This window comes from Canis lupus, chromosome 1, assembly GCF_011100685.1.
Source record: "Canis lupus familiaris isolate Mischka breed German Shepherd chromosome 1, alternate assembly UU_Cfam_GSD_1.0, whole genome shotgun sequence".
NCBI classification, from domain to species: domain Eukaryota; kingdom Metazoa; phylum Chordata; class Mammalia; order Carnivora; family Canidae; genus Canis; species Canis lupus.
In genome coordinates, this window is record NC_049222.1 from 54,281,275 (window position 1) to 54,296,061 (window position 14,787).

At 42.6% G+C, this 14,787-nt stretch overlaps 1 protein-coding gene and 1 long non-coding RNA gene across 2 annotated transcripts in view; one reads left to right on the plus strand and one right to left on the minus strand.

Moving 5' to 3' along the window:
• Positions 1-3,648, plus strand: part of LOC102152011 — a 54,747-nt gene extending 51,099 nt beyond the window's left edge. Inside the window, exon 7 of the long non-coding RNA XR_005353789.1 lies at positions 3,069-3,648. This is a non-coding gene — a long non-coding RNA (uncharacterized LOC102152011). The remainder of the gene's footprint in view (positions 1-3,068) is intronic.
• Positions 1-14,787, minus strand: part of PDE10A (phosphodiesterase 10A) — a 298,525-nt gene that overhangs the window by 268,972 nt on the left and 14,766 nt on the right.

Consider the following 14,787-nt stretch of genomic DNA (forward strand, 5'->3'; position numbering starts at 1 on the left):
TAGATCATTTAAAAAAAATTCCCCTTTTCCCATAATAGATATTTTCCTGCAGCTACGTATAAAAACTGAATCTTTACCAACTGAATTCAAATGTAGACAGACATGAAGGGTCCGTTATTTTAAAAAATTCTACCAGTAAAACAATTGTCTTTTTTTTTTTCCCCTAAAATTATTCTGAGTGGTTCTCAAAGTAAAGAGGGCAGGAGCAGGTGCTGGGCCCCAGTCTCTTGAGTTCCTGATTCAGTAGATCTGGGATGGGGCCCAGAGCACATCTAGAACCTCTCCCTCAGATCAACCTTGCAAATCGGGATATGCGCGTTTGGCTTGTTGTATGGATGCATCTGCAGGCCGCCCAATGAAGTTCATTTGTGTCTGTGGGGTATCATGAGTCGTTACATTGCAGGTGTGGTTCTCCTGAAAAGGAACGTGGTACGGTCAGTATGATAAGCCTGGGTTTTTTGGGAGACAGACCTACAGCCAAACCTCCATCCCACATGACCTTGAAACCGCTGGTTGCTCTTGGGTAAATCAAAGATAATACATCCCCTGCCCCAGGACTGTACGAAATAGTGAACAAATGAAGATTACTTACCTTGCCTCATTCCGGAGAGTATGCATTACACGTACACATAAAGTACATAGAGAAAACAAGAAAACCCCCATGAAACAAATAAGAAAGAAAGCAAAAAAGAACAGGGAAATAAAATGGCAGAAATAGGGAAAAGACAAAACACACCCCACAGAAAGGGTATATACACACACTACAGACAAGCCAGAGATTTGACCGTAAGCTTGTAGTAGTTGTGGCAAAAATGACAACTGCTCACTTCCACAACTCAGTGTCTAGAGAAGAAAAGCAGAGTGCTCGTTCTGGAAAAACAGAAGGCCATTCCTGCTACTGGGAGAATGAGCATATACAGACAGGGTCCACCTGACACAGTCCAGGTGAGTCCTCGGGTGTCTGACCTGTCCTAACTCAAGGCTGGAGGTGGCAATCACTGCTCTGTGGTACCTCCTGAAAGTGGGCGACTATGTCTCCCCCAGCTGCTAGTTCCACAAAGACCCACTAGCCTTCATCCAGAGTGGAGAGAGAGGGGAGAGGGAACTGGGCAGCCAAGCCACACACCAAGTAGAGACACCCGACCGACCACTGCTGAGAAGCAGGAAGGGGCTTCCCCTGGGCAGGGGCACTCTTCTTGGAAAACTGTATGCAGTCACTCTAGTGGAGAGACGAGCAGGCAAGTGAGATCCCAATAAAGTAGTGTCCTGAGTATATGCCTAGTGTTGAGAATGAATTTATAAAAGGCATCAGAGGGGTGCCTGGGTGGCTTAGGGTTCAGCATCTACCTTTGGCTCAAGTCCTGATCCTGGGTCCTGGGATCCAGTCCTGTATCAGGCTCCCTGCATGGACCTGCTTCTCCCTCTGCCTATGTCTCTGCCTCTCTCTCTGTGTCTCTCATGAATAATCGAATAAAATCTCAAAAATACATATATAAAAGGCATCAGAAGAAGGTAAGTTCCTCAAAGGGATCTTCCTTGTTATAATCTTTGTGAAGAGCAATGGTTATTATTCATCATTTCATGAGACTGTAGGCACCAATTTAGTCTTGGCATAAACACACCATCACAGATTGGATTTGTCTCCAAAGCACAAAGTCAAGTGGTGTGGTGTGTGTGTGTGTGTGTGTGTGTGTGTGTGTGTGTGTTCACTGTTGTTAGGAAGGAGGGGGAGTTCAATAACATACTGCTTCTCACTCAGTGTACACTCAGAGACAGCCCGTTAATTATATCTGTGGTCAGGTAAGGAAACTTGCAAAAATTTGTAGATCCATATTTGTAGACAATTAACTTAGGAAACGTCTGGCCACAGCAAGTGTCATACAGGATTTGTAATCACGGTACTCAATAAAACAAGCGGATGCTTTAGTTGAGTATATTTACATCTATTTTAATTTATTCCAAAAGGGATTTGTGACAAATCTAAACATTTTCTTACCTACTCATTTTGTTAATTTTCCTCAGAGATTTGGGATTACTTCTTAGAACAGTTTCATTTGTATCCAAATAAATGAATAGGTCTGATCCAATAAAAAATGCTAATGATCATAATCTTTGGTGAGATATATAATCTGGGACATTCAAGCAAACAAAGATATCTCTAACAGCCACCTGGGGAATAATTATAAACAGAAAATAAAGAGATAGGAATATCATATTCTAACCTAACAACCAAAGATTGTTTTCTTAGCCAAAAAATGTTACCGTACAACTACAGTAAGCTGCCTGGATGCAATGTTTCAAAGAGTAAACATTCAAAATAACTGCAAATATCACAAGCTAATTGTTATCATTATGTAAGCATCTCAATGTAATGCAAGCCATTCCCATGACCTCTAGCACGTCCCTTAGCATTTGTTCTTTACTTTTCTACAAATTCCAAATGCATCATTCTATCTGTAGATAGATATTTACATGTGTGTGGCAAAGAAACATCTCCTGTTCACTTAGGTCATATGATGCATCTTATGAAAAGAATCCCATAAGGGACGCCTGGGTGGCTCAGCAGTTGAGCGCCTGCCTTCGGCCCAGGGTGTGATTCTAGAGTCCTGGGATAAAGTCTGACATCAGGCTTCCTGCATGGAGCCTGCTTCTCTCCCTGCCTATATCTATGCCTCTCTCTCTGTGTGTCTCTCATGAATAAATAAATAAAATCTTTTTTTAAAAAAAGAAGAATCCCATAATTCTTATCCTTGGGTTAGAATGCATCCTGGAGAACAGATCCCATATGCTCGCCCCCACATATTTTATCATACTAGCAAACATAAAAGGGAGTGCAGTGGCTACTTGCAAAGAAAATCTTGACATACAACATACACAGACGCTCAAATACACCCCTCAAAACAAAATTACACCAATTACTCTGAGGAGCAACACAGAGGGTGAAAATACGGAAACATAACTTAATGAATTCCATTTATGACATCTATAGTCTTTCTACCAACATAGAGTTATGAGGACTAAACATCAATCACAAAAAAGAAGCACTCTAATCTTATTATAATTTACAGCTCTTTGGAAACTCTTCCTAAGGAAGAATGCAGGCAAAAGCAGCCCTTACAGGAAACCTCACATTCCAGACGTTCCATGGCAAGGCTCTGAGTGAATCCCAGAAACGGGAAGGCAGCTGTCTCTTCCCGTCTACTTCCCACAGTAAATGCAAGACTCACTATTCAAACCGGGAAATCTGCTACACAGGGAATAATTCTGCAAAAACTGGACAGACTGTTTATGCACTACTTGAACACATTCATGAAAAATTAATTGGAGGTACAGAAACGAGCCTCCTCTTGACGTCGTTGTTTGCTTGCTTTAATCAGCATCATTCTATCTACTGTACAAACTTTGGGCCGCCCAAACCAGCCCCAGTCCTGCCCCCCTCACCCCAGAAGACAGGGCAGTTTGTGGAGAGGACACAGCAGTGAGTCAGTACCTCCGCAGGGGCTGAGTGACAGTCACCAGGTCACTGACTTCTCAAAGTCAATTTTATGTAAAACACATCCCACCTTTAGTAAGACGGCTATGACCACATCTGAGATGATTAATGTGGAAGTCCTCAATAAAAAAATATATATATAACAGCTGATTAAATATTCGGTGCATTGTCCTACATATCTATTATTTAATTTAATCCTCTGAACAAGGTACCATTCATTCTATTTTATAGATGAGGTTAAGCGAGGCAAAAGGAAGTTATGCAATTGATTTCTTGCAGATAGGAGGTGACGGGCCAGAGGCTAGAGAGCCACACTTGTGGTCCTAGTCACTCAGCCACCTGACACACTGTGCAGAGTAAGGGGGTGGGGGTGTGCAAAGCAGAGGGACACTGCCCAGGCAGAAAGAGCCTGTCAAAGCACAGAGCCCTGCCTCCAGCCCAGACCTCCACCACCTGCTTCCAGCCCAGGCCTCTACCACCTGCCTCCAGCCCAGGTCTCTACCACAATGCCTGCCTGTGGCCTGGGCCTCCACTGCCTGCCTCCAGCCTGGGCCTCCACAGCTTTGATGTCTTCAGTAGCTGCCCACACGTCCTGCCTGCCCAGGCCTCCCTAGGCTTCTAGTGCACCTTTATGAACAAATAAACCTGAGACAGGGACAGACCATACCTGACTGTGAATGAGTGCAACCCGCCCCGTCTCCCCAAAACTGAGCTTTACGACAGATGGCAGTGACACACAGGTGACAGGATGACCCACCGCCGTGAGAATCCAGTCCACGCTCATTAAATACTTTTTGGCACGCCTATGCATCAGGCAGGGTAACTGCCTCAAAAAGGCAAAGGCATCATTTGTAATGTAGGTGAAAGGCTTTGCCCCAACACTACAAATTTCTTCTTACCCACGGGTGGGAAAATAATGAGCCAGGACAGCGGCACCCTCGGATCCTGAGCATGTGCTTCCCTGGCACTGGCAGGAGATCCTCCCAGATTTGCGCTAAAGCCTTCATGGAGTTATTCCCCTGAATTCTCTGGGGAATGATATTTACAACAAAGGCAGGGTGCCGAAGCAGAAGGCAAAATCTGGCTTGAATTTCCCTACAGCCAAAAGATAATTTCTAAAAATGTGCCTTGTCTCTAACTCTTGAAGTAAGAAAATGCTTTTTAGCAATTATTCTCCATAATCCTATTTCCCCCAAAGGTTTTTATTCCAGGCTCCATCCTCTCATTTCTTCTGTCCAGTGCTGATGTTAGTAAATGCTGTCAGTAACATCTCTTCTAAAAATGGGTCAGAATTTCCTTATGCTGGTTGAGAGGGTCCAACACAAAATCTGACCTCAACATTGTGTCTTATGTGAAATGCCTCAGTGTAAAACTTCCTACTGTTTGCCCCCATCCCCCACAGAAAAAGAAAATGATTTTACCTTTTCTATTTGGAAACAATTCTAATAATGCAGCACATCCACCCTTCCCGTTCATTTATAACCACTTTACAATTCTAATTACTTAGGAATCAAAACTAAATGCAAACAAAAGCTAAATGCAAAGGGATTTTAACAGAGGAAAGAAGGAAGGAAAGAAGGAGGGAAGGAGGTTAGGAAGGAAAAGCTCAAGTCATTTTTGTATCAAAGAAAATCTAGCTTTAAAAGAAAAATAATTTTCTTAAACCAATTATTGCCACTATTGCATTACATTCTGAAAGAACACACACAAGCCTTATTCCTTCTGCTCAGATCAGCTAATCTGCACGGTGCTTGGGATAGAACACTTGTACTGTATTTTCTGTTGTTAACATAACCACAAGATAAATGCAAAAAGAACATAAAAATTTTTTAAAGCATATACTATGAAATCTTAAAATTTGATTATTTAAATATATACTAGTCAAAATTGGTAAAAGTTAAGTTCGTCATCCCGAGGTTAATTCACCCACACGACACCCACACCGTATAATAAGGTATGTATTTAGTTGCCTACCTAGCAATCTAAAATAGAATATGTGAACAACAATGGCAAATTAAGTACGACGCTAAGGGAGAGCCAGAGTCTCTGAGTACCCAGAACACACAATTGCCACTCAAACATTATATAACAATGAGAATTATTAACTTTTCTATTCTGTGTCCCCGAGATTTTGTAACAATGCCCTAACGATGCATCACATTTGTGCTGAATTTTACAGTTTACAAAGCACTTTCACATTCATTATTTCATCTTTATCCCGGCAAAAAAAAAAAAAAAAAAAAAAAAAAAAAAAGGAAGGGAGGGGGGAAGATGAGAGAAGGAAGCCTCAGGATAGTTAAGATTCTCATTTTACAGAGTAGGGAAAACATTCAGAAATGCAGTGCCTTGCCTGGCATCCACAGCCAGTAGCTGGAGGAGCTAACATCCACACTATTCAACATTCAAACTGCAGGCATTTGATTCCAAGTCTTACGTTCTTTACGTGAAGCTCTGACAGCTTCATTGCACAGACTTGCTGCCATATGACTTTTCATTCATGACCTTCATTTGTACAACTGAAAACTCAGGAACTGATTTTATTTTTATAGGAAGCAGCACCTACGACAGTTCTCAACTGCAGTTAATGAAAGCAAAACACAAAGGGAGACATAAAGACTGATCCATGCAGCATCAAATGAATCAAAGTTCTTTAAGATGCATGCATGTCCCTATTTTCCATGAGTATTCAAGATATGTGACATTTTTAGATCCTGCAAGTGTTTTTAAATTGCCAAGAGATTTTCAAATCATGAAAATTCTGGTGCCTTTTATTCACCAAGGTTTTTTTAGTCCTTTAAAAATTGTATGCCTTTCTCTTTCTGTATTAGTATACATGTAATAATAAAGTTTTATACCATTTTCAACCATAATGTATTACTTACTCAGTATACATATCAAACAAGTACATCTATATTATTTCTGGTCTATAAAGGTGGTAGGAGAGTGAATTTTTCCACCCCAGAATGCTGTCTCTTTGGCTTATTGATTATCCTAAACTGGCTATTTTTAAGAAATAACAGGAAAAGGTCTGAAAACCAAAGAAAAGTCACCCTATTGTAAGAGGCATTTACATGTATAAGGGAAATCTCCAACAGCACCAGGAAGATGATGACTTTAAATCTCTAGAAGGCAAAGACTTAAATCTGCATAACAATCACACCCTTGTTTACAGTGCTTTTCCTTGTCACCTCCATAACTGCCTCCCCACCCCCAATATCTCGTGTTTACCTGTAAATGGCATTTAAGGTGATAGCTTTGGCCATCTGGGGGAGTAATTCAGTCTTCTCGGGTCTCTCAAATGTACACAGGAGGCATTGTTATTAAACTCTTGTTTGACTTTCTCCCGTTAACTGTCTCATGTCCATTTGATTCTTGGACCATCCAGAAAAACCTTGAAGGGCAGAGTAAAATTTTTTCCTCCCCAACAAGCTTAAAAAGTAAAACCTTCATGTTACTTTATCAACTAATTGGATTGCCAAATCTAGACAAGCTTACTCCTGTAACTCCAAAATGGGAAGAAGAAAGGTTCATTACTCTAGCCCTAAGAAAATGTAAGGAACACAAAGGCAAAGTCAAAACAAAGGAGAACTTTCAGGTAACCATCTCTACATCCCTCTTAACTGCTAATAACTGCTGTGGCACTCCTCCACTGCCTGCCTTCTAAATCCTGTTCAGAAAGGGCTGAAATGACATCATATTCTTATGTCTGGAAGGCAGGCATTACAACAAAGTTTTGATAAACTATGCAAGCATTTTGCCTAAGATACAGACTTAGGTCACACACAGCTTGTGTAAGTAATAGTTCACATATATTTGTTATAAAAATTACTGATTAAAAATAGCTTATAAGGCAGAGAATAATATAATTCACCCAGTAAGTCAATAGCTTTATATTGGCTGCTACCTTGCCCTGCACCCTCCCAGAAAACATTGAGAAGGCACACACACAAAATAACTATCACCCATCCAAGGTCACTACTCCAGTAATCATTGTCCACGTGGTCAGAAGGGGCATCAACAAGCAGGGCTGTACTTCATCCAGAGGCATGCCTACAGGTCCCACATGCAGGGCTCAGAGCTTAACCACACATGCGGTCATCTGCTTTACCTGACCAGAGGAGATAGGTGCCAACAAGCTACCTCAGGTACAGAGAGAGGAGAGCTTTTGTAAGCAGCATATGGGCACCCAGCACAAAATGACTGATGCCCACAGACCCACAGAGAAGAAAAGAAAAAGAAAATCCTTAAAAGTTGGAAAGATAAGCAAAACTATATAACTGTCTTAATTATGTATTAAGTATTAACTATAACAGCAAATAGAACTATAAGCCTTAAGAGTTCTTTAAAAGGCATTTCTATTATTATAAAAGAACAATGATGCTCAAAGACAGGAAAACGATAAGAAAGGTACCACACATTTCTGAAAGGTTTCTATGTAAAATAACTAAAATCATTAAAAGTAGGTGCTTTAAAAGCTACACTTGAGTAATCTGGTAAACGCTCTGGCCCCAGCAAGACCCGAGCAGGAGGCAAAGGGAGTCCAGCACAGGTGATAACATGCAAGGGCAGCATCCACTCCCACCCTCAGCCTACATCTCTTAGGGCACCAGCAACGCCCCAGTGGGACCTATACAGGGTCCAGGTCTTAGGTTCTGGGCCTTACTTTGCTTACGATTTGTCTTCTTTGGACTATCTTAAAAACCAAATGAGATCATGACTATAAAACAATTTAGAAAACTGACGAAATGTGGCCATCCACAGAATTATCCAGCTTACCATGCCACCTGCAAAGCTGCCCAGCAGCACCTGCCGCCTGGGAACTTGGTTTCCTTTGTCATCTTTTGTCATCTGTCAGGGGAGCCATCATAAATGCATGTGTGCACTATCTCTGCTCCCTGTGTGGAGAACGAGACATGTGGCTTTGACCCTGGGAAGGCAGCAAACCACGACACCACTGGCCCAAGACTCTGGGTTCAGGTGTCCACACCTGCTGCTCCTGTGTCCAGAACACCTTCCCGTCTGCCACCCACTCTCCACCAACCAGCTACACTGACTTAAAGTCTTTCCCTCCTCTGACTTGTCCTCAGTGAGCCCATTCCAAATGTCCAGGCAGGTTCAGCCACCAGATACACACTCGGGCCTTGCAGGCTATATGCATGTAGCTGGCCCTGCCTGCCAAACCACAGGCCCCTCACTGCAGGCCATGCTCCACCACTGCATCAACAGGAGTCCCTCCAAAGTATTCACTGGAGTGAAGCGTGTTCTACTGGGGAAGACAACCACATAAACACAGAATTGTGCATAATAAACATAAACCACTACAGATCTATCCAAGGAAAGTGCCCTACAAAGCAGTATAATGTGTGCGCAAGCACAAATCATTGTTCTAGTTATAATGCCGGGATATGCACTAGTGGAACCGAGTAAGACCAGTCCCTGGAGTCCTCTCTGGTTCTGCTGAAGACACTTGTAAGCCAAATCTCAAGCATAACCCCCATCTCCAAGCTCCATCCTTCCTGGCTTTATCACCCCACCCTTTACAGCTTTCAGGTCCTTAGGTGGGGGAATGCCATCTGGTACGGTAGTAACCTATTCACACCCAGTTTGCTCATTCAGGTCCAGAGCACCCTGTATATTCACCCACTCTTGTGCAGCATACTTAACTTCTGGCAGAATTTGTACCCTATCATATTTTCTCAAGATGACATTCATGAAATTTTACCACAAGTTTAAATAGATGTAAATAATATATGCTTCCATGTTGTTGTTGTTGTTTTACAGCAAATACACCCTCTGTGTATTTTTCTCAAAATCCGGAAGCTGAGGCATAGCTCATTCAGTTAATGAAGTCTTCCACACAACTTTACTGGAAAGCCTTAAATGCCATCAAGTAACTAAGTCAGACCTAATTTCTCTCTGAAAGGATTATTTTGTAATTTAGATATACGTTCTCACTTGCATCCCAGTGACAACTTCTCACTTCCGAATTATAATTCAAAGATGAATGGATGGACAGACGGATGGATGGGTGGATGGGTGGATGGATAGATGGATGGGCGGATGGATGGACGGATGTATAGACGGATGGATGAGTGGATGGACACACAGAAGCTCTGCGGTTTGTGAAGCTGGTGAAATACACTCTGCCTCATCCAAGAAGCTCTCCTTGCTTTGCTCGGCCTGGATTCTCCCTCACAGAAGAACCTTCTCAGATTGTGCCCTGGTTTAGTACCCTATGTTTACATTCTGGGACAACAAACCACCATGAGATTGTGGGTAGGAAAGAGGGAATCCTTTCGCTTTTTGGAAATGGGAGATGGGCATGGAAGAAAGGGAAAGTAGACGAGCAAACCAGCAGACCTGCCATATCAAGGGTCGATATGAATATTGAGGATATAGAAATTGATTTCTCCAAGAACTCCTTGCCCAATATACTCTTGAAAGTGGGCACTCCAGTTTGAAGAGAGCTGTTAAAGAATTCTCATTTGGAGAAATCCCATAAACCTGGAGTTTTCCATCATCTCCCCTGAGCAGAGGGCATTCGCAGTCACCCTGCCTGTTGAGGTTATCCCTGGCCATCACACTCATAAAGAGAGGCCCCAGTGGTTTTCCGTTGGGCTTCTCCTCCTTTAATGTACCACAACATCATTCATTCATTACTCCACACCATCACTATATGATGGTGCACTGTAACATGACATAATACATGATCCTACATCATGCATACGGCATACTATTCACTCAGTACTCGAACCCTGCTAAAATCTTCCTAACATATCTAAATACTAAATAAGGCTGCATTACCCAAATCTTCACTAGGATCACTAGTAAGCACTTTAGGAAAAAAGCAAAGATACAAGTACGCATGTGACAGGGACTTCTTGAGAAACTGGCCATTTGGAGCACTATATATCAACCTCTGTGTACATTATTAATCTAGTTATCCCTCAAAAAGGATACAGCAATATCATCTCTCTGAGCCTAACATAAATACAAAATTTAAAGCATTTTGCCAAAAGAAAATCCACATACATCCTACAGTTCTCAGAGATGAGTGCATATTCAGATGTGTGTCTCTTGATTTCTTTTATTCTTTGTAGTGACTTAGGACTACAAGATACTAAAAAAAAAAAAAAAAAAAAAAAAAAATGAAAACCACTGATATAAATTCTAGGTGGAAAGCCCAAAAATTCAAAAAGGAATGAAATTGTTGCTCTTACAGCTTCCCACAGAAGTGGAATTACTAGACGCAGAGTGCCCTGCCCCATACAAAATGGGCAACAGCAACAAAGGGCCAGCAAGTCACACTGGTTTGGGGTGGGTGACCATGTTCCCAAACTATAACCATGACCTCGGTGACAGGATATTCTTTCTATTGGAATACAGTGCCTTTCTGAAGACCGAAAAGGAGACGTCTGTATTCAGCAAAAATAATATATTCTTCTCATACAAGGAAGGGCCAGCAAACTTGAGTCCACTGCCAGCTTTTATAAATAAAATTTACTGAAATACAACAAAGCTCATTCACGTAGGTGCTGTCTGTGTTCTCCGGCTACAGGGGCAGAAATGAGTAGCCACAACAGTGACTGTATGGTCCAGAGTCTGAAATATGCTCTATGTGGCTTTTACAGAGAAAGTCTTCCTTGTTCTAACACAGTAGTTCCCTACAGACATTTTCATAGAATATGATTTAGTATTTATTTTAAAGTAGTCCCTCTATAATGAGGCTTATGCACTCCCCATACTGGTGAATAATTAATAGCACTGATTAATAATTTAATCCATTTTGTACATAATCTTCTGATTCAGAAAAATGCAACAATAAGGATACTTTACCAAACCAAATCTCATCCGTGCCAAATTTATAAGTAAAGCTACGTTCCCTATGCAGTATTAAAATATCTACAGCAATCACTTAAAAGCTGAGGACTAAGAACATCAAAATGTGGTAACTTGGCCATTTGAATGCTCTCTGAATAGAATGATCTGGCTTATTTAACATTCTCTTTAATTGAGTGTTAATCAGAAAACCTTTTCTGTTCTCAAGTATTTTGCTAAAACCCTTTCCACATCCCTGCCTTCCTATATAGCATGCGAGAATACAAGTTAGCTGTTCTTTGATGATGAAATGCTTTGTCTCTGAAGAAGCATAATTTCACCTTGAGATACAGTATATAATGTAGGACAAGCACAACTGTTTGGAATTAGAGTGATCTGAAGGAAAATCCTGGAATTTAAACAAATTAATACTTTTTAAAAAGTCAAATGCCTCCAACTCTAGAAATGGAATGAGGACAACCGATAGTACCTAATCTGAGTGTACTCTTATTAACAAAGGCCTCTGGTGCACCTTGTCCCGTCATCCCAGGCCACTTCTGGTTTCTGCCCCAGCAAATAGGGGCTTAGCCCTAGCCAGGTGAGACTCACTTGAGGTGTCCACCTGCTACTCAGGTACATACTTCTCCGCTAGCCTCACTACTTTCAGGAGACCCTGAGCCGGGCCCTTCCAGCAAGAAGAGTGCAGGGCTGGAAGTGCAGGGCTAGCAAGTGCAGGGCTAGCACTCCCCAAAACAGCCCTTCCCAGTGAGGGAGGCAGCCAGGGGTAGATGCTGCTGCCCCCTCCACCCCCAACCCTCCCTGGGAGGGAGTCCCTGCCAGGATCAAGCCCTCTCTCCCCACACCTCAATGTGAACAACTCAACTTCTCCCCTCTGTTGGCCTGGACTGTGACCCTCACTTCACCGGCTCCTACTGGAATCCCTTCTCAAGCTCTGCTTTCAGGAAAAACCAGACTAAGAAACTGGGATTCTTCCAAATTTCTCTTCAGGGAAACTGAGTAATGACGAGAAGCACTGGAGCCAGAGGTCGACCTTAGAGTGATTGAGTGATTTCAGGGACATGCGACTACACTGGAATCTGGCAAAACCCACAGGAGTCATCAACTGAGAGCTCGTCAACAGCTCACTGACTTCAGCCCATCGTGAATCCCCACCCCAAACCGCTGCTACACACGCCGACCACACTCCCCGGGTTCTTCCACTTGACGCCACTCCTTACATAAGTTAGGAGAGTAAAGGAAGGGAAATCACCCAGCAAGCTAAGCAGCAGGTCAAATCCTAAAATAGGAGCCTGCTGGAGTCTTCTCCGGAAAACGGGCCAGACGGGCACCGGCCAGGGAGCAGCTCTGCGGCGGCCCGGAGCCACAGCACGTTCACTGCAGGCCAGGGAACACGGTCAGTTCCCTTTAAAAACCAGAAGTAGTATTTTCAGGATTTCTGAAAACTGCTCCATGGTTTCTTTGTCTTCCTACAGTAACAACCTAAGCTGAGCTTCTTGTTCTTGATACAGAGTCAAAACAAAAATATTACAAACGTAAAATGTTTGTAATTCAAGAAAATCCCAAAGTATTATGACTTAAAAGAGATCAGCTATTTCTTCTTTGGAGGAAAATTCTTGAAGAGAAACTAGCATCCACTGAGAGCCGTTTTATAGAGCAGGAAACTGGTGTTCCCAGAAAGTAGGCAGAGAGGAGACTAGAGCCCAAGTTTAGCCTGAAATCCTTGTTTCCAGTGCCCCGTCCTGCTGCTTGGGACCCTTCATTTCATGTGTAACACACTCGGTGAGTGATTCCCATTGAACATGCTGCTATCACCTGAGATACACAGAGGACAAGCCTCAAGCTTGCGATGTCAAGGACAGAACTGGCTGTCAGCGCTGGCACCAGGACGCACTCACCATCATCTGGGTGCTCCTTCGAAGAACGGGAGGAAGGAGCGCTCACCATGGTGGCACAGCTGAAGTCCGTCTGGAATTTCTTTTAATGTTTATGAACTATTACCTATTGAAAAGCAGAAGCCAATTTAATAATTTTTTAAAATCATACATGTCTGGGGCACCTGAGTGGCTCAATCAGTTAAGCATCTGCTTGGGCTCAGGGTCCAGCCGTCGGGCTCCCTTATCAGCGAGGACTCTGCTTCTTCCTCTCCCTCTGCCCCTCCCCCCCCCTCTACTTGAGCTTGCTCTCTCTCTCTCTCAAAAAATAAAATAAATGAAATCTCTAAAAAAACAGATAGACATCCACCATATAGTATCAAAGAATTCCAAAATATCGTAACAGAGAAAAGTGTAATTCCTTAAATTATTTGTGAAGTTTTAAATTAAAATAATTATAACTCACTAATAGTTTTGTTTCCGACAAATGCAAACCAGATGCAGCATGTTTTTTAAAGGCTTTTAAATGTAGACTCATGGGGGCGCTTGGCTGGCTCAGTAGGTAGAGCATGTGACTCCTGGTCTCCCTGTTCTGAGATTAAGCCCCACGTTGGGTGTAGAGTGCTTAAAAACTTCTATAAAATAAAATAAAATAAAATAAAATGAAATAAAATAAAATAAAATAAGATGTAGACTCAAAGTTCACTCTCAAGGAGATAACTGCTAGTGGGTCCATTCTCACCCTTCCTCAAGTTAGACGGAATTAAATCACAAAAGAAAAATGGAACACGTATACAGGGCTAAGACCACTCATGTAGTTAGCTAAAAATACAGGCCAACAATCTACAAAATTCTGAAGTAAATAAATAACCAGCTGCAAAGAAAAAAGCTAAACATACAAACCAAATCTGAGCTCTAGTGTCCTCTGGACAGTGGCCCAGAGACGTGGGCTGCATGGCCAGCAGGCACAGGGCTCACGGGGTGGGGGGTGGGGGGCAGGGCTGCAGGGCTTTCCCACCCCACTGCACTCAGTAAGGAGGCCCAGAGAAACACTCCTTTTTCCTCAGGCCAAGTGGACGTGAACGATTCAGAGACAGAAGAGAGGTCACATCTGTTGGAGGTGCAGAGGATCCATAAATGGGGAAATGCCTATAATAGCCACTCAAAAAGCAGATTCCCCTAAATGGAAGAATTCTAATGACAATCACTTTTTTTTTTTTTTACTTCTTTCTCTTTCCAAAAATTCTTCCCTTTTATTTTCAACACATTGTCCTTTAATTCCTTGCCAAGAAAGTGGAATTGCACTAAGACTCCAGCCATTTCCTGGTATCCGTGTTTCCAGAAGCTGTGCTTCCTGTAACTATAAAGAAACACCTTTTCCAGCCAAATGGATGCTTTTGGTGGCCTTTGACTTCATCTCCCTGCCACCTGCAGAGGTCCCCTAGGGGGCTGCCATGGTACCCTCTCAGGGAAGACGGTCTCCTGGGCTCCCTCAGAGTCCAAGGCAGTGACGATGGACGTGCTTCAGCACTTTTTCAAGGCACTACTGTGAACACTAGACAGCCCTACCTTGTGTCATGCTCA